This window comes from Manihot esculenta, chromosome 9 (genome assembly GCF_001659605.2).
Source record: "Manihot esculenta cultivar AM560-2 chromosome 9, M.esculenta_v8, whole genome shotgun sequence".
Taxonomy (NCBI): Eukaryota; Viridiplantae; Streptophyta; class Magnoliopsida; order Malpighiales; family Euphorbiaceae; genus Manihot; species Manihot esculenta.
The window spans coordinates 24,252,914-24,255,388 of record NC_035169.2 but is presented as its reverse complement, the minus strand read 5'-3'; the positions used below and the strand labels follow the sequence as shown (position 1 = coordinate 24,255,388).

General features: G+C 28.0%; 1 pseudogene; it reads right to left on the bottom strand.

Annotated features, from left to right (window-relative positions):
- Nucleotides 1-1,319: 1,319 nt before the first annotated feature.
- Nucleotides 1,320-2,176, bottom strand: LOC110607823 (annotated as a pseudogene).
- Between the last annotated feature and the right edge of the window lie 299 nt (nt 2,177-2,475).

Here is a 2,475-nt window from a genome sequence, read left to right as displayed (position 1 = left end):
TAAGTTGATAAAGTTAGAAGAATATATTGTTATCATTTTAATGAAAATTTGTAGTCCAATTAGCTAATTTTCAAGTACAGTTAATAATAAGTGAAACTATTTCTCACTTCTTTTTATAAATAATCCATTATATGGTTAATTTATATTTAATTTTTGCAGTTTTTGTAAGATTAAGGATTCAATAGATTACAATTATATTTCAAGTATTTAAAGTATTTAACGGGCAAATATGAAACGGATATAAGCTCAATTAAGTCTTTATACTTTTATTCGAGAACCAAATAAGTCAAATTTAAATTTTAGGTCAATTGAGCCTTTGTACGATTATTCAAGGATCACATAAACCATCATTTAATATAATATTATTTTTTAATAACAAAATATTTTTTTAATAATAATATTTTTTATATGATAAAACTTCATTTTTTTTAATTTTAAAACTTATTTATTATGTCTTAATATTTTTTAAATTTTATGGTAACTAAAAAAAATAAGTTTAATATTTTTTAAATTATAAAAAAGTATTTTATTATTAAAACATAATATTATATTATATTGTTAGGACTTATTTGGCCCGCAACAAAAGTACAAGGACTTAATTGGTCCTAAATTTTGAATTGCGCTTATTTGGTCTTGAGGAAAAGTATGTAGACTTAATTGAACTTATTTCTAATATGAAATAATATAGTAGTGTAAGTGTAATTTTCTGTAAAATAACGTATTCAACATATGTCAACTATAAAATAAAAAACAATTTACAGCCACTAATTATTTTTCCTCTCTCTCTCAAAATTCACTCAACTCAACCATTCACAATTTAGCCTAAGTGCATGCTACCCTATTTCCATTGATTATTCTCCTTTTGTAATTGACTATTAGTTAAAAATAAGTTAAAATTAAACCCTTTAAATAATTTCTTCCTCATAAAAATTCTACTTAAAACTTTTAAAACAAAATTTAATAAGTAATAAACTTTCTATTTTATTTTGAACTACTAATTTTATTTAAATTAGCATCAACACCATATATGATAATGGGTTATATTATTAGCTTCAAACAACGGATAAAATTAATCATAATTTTGCTATGTAAAATAGAATACCGCATAATAAAATATATTAGCAAATTTTTTTTAAAAAAAAACAGCAATATTTGATTTCTTTTTTTATCAGTTAAAAAATTGTAACAACAAGATATGATTAAAAAAATAATAAATAATTTTTTCTCAATAATTGTCGGATATTAATAGTAGGAGAGCACTTAATGTTCCTCTATATATAATTAACTACAAAAAAATATGTAACAGTAGATGTGATTTTCTATTTGCATCCCTCTGGAATCTTCCCTACAATTGTTGGCTTAACATCAATGCATTCAGATTTTGCTGGGCCTTCAGGACCACTATATGTCAAGTCAATGTTCGCAAGTTCCACTTTTTCACATGGGAATCCACTGCTGCATATAAGTTGAACGGTAAGAGCAGTTGCAGAAGTTCCCTTTATATTTTTGAAGCTAACATCACTATTCTTCACTTTAGATGGTTCCTGGAAAAAAAAAAGAGAAGAAATAATTATTTATACAAACAATAAGTAATTATCATATAATAATATATTGTTTTGGAACAGTTATCACCTTTTTATTGCATTTGTTCCATGGACAATACATTTGATCTACAATAATAGGATTGGAGACATTTTCCATAGTAATATCTTGGAAATGAATATTAGTTGCAGTATTAGGAAACATTGCAGGCCAAGTTTTAATTCTAACCATTAGTTGTACCGGTGAGGGTGCAATCGGAAACAGTAATTCCGGAAACAGGATCTTCATTCTCATACTTCCCCAAGCTCCCTATGCTGATGCCATGACCAGGTCCACATGCCACTTTTGTGATTTTTAGATTTTCGGTTCCATCACCAATAGAGATACAATCATCACCCGTGCCTATTTTGACATTAGATATAGTCACTCCCTTTAATCGCCCAATATGAATTCCATCCGTATTAAGGCTACCTTCAGGTGTACTAACTTTGAAGCCTTCAAATGTGAAGTCGTCACATCCCAATACATTGACGTGAAAGTACTTGCTATTAAGAGACGTTATGTCACGAACTAAGCCTTTGGTAATGAAGTTAAACCTTATATTATGATGAAAAATGTAAAGCAATAAAAGCATTTTAGAAAAGTTTTGGTACGTAATTACAATTTATGATAAATTTAAATTAGTAACATTTTGTAATATCATGTAAACTAAAAAAAAAGTACCATAGGATGTTTCTTGCAACTTTTTGGATCTTTGTCACAAGATACTCCCTTCCATGCAACTTGTCATTGACCATCTAAAGTTCCTTTTCCAGACAGTGTGAATTGATCAATATGGTTAAAATTAAACCAACCATCCCCCCCTGCAAGCTCTGGTGGGCTTGCACGGTTCCCTGAACTTCTACCTCTATTGCCCCTTTGCAAGGACCTGTA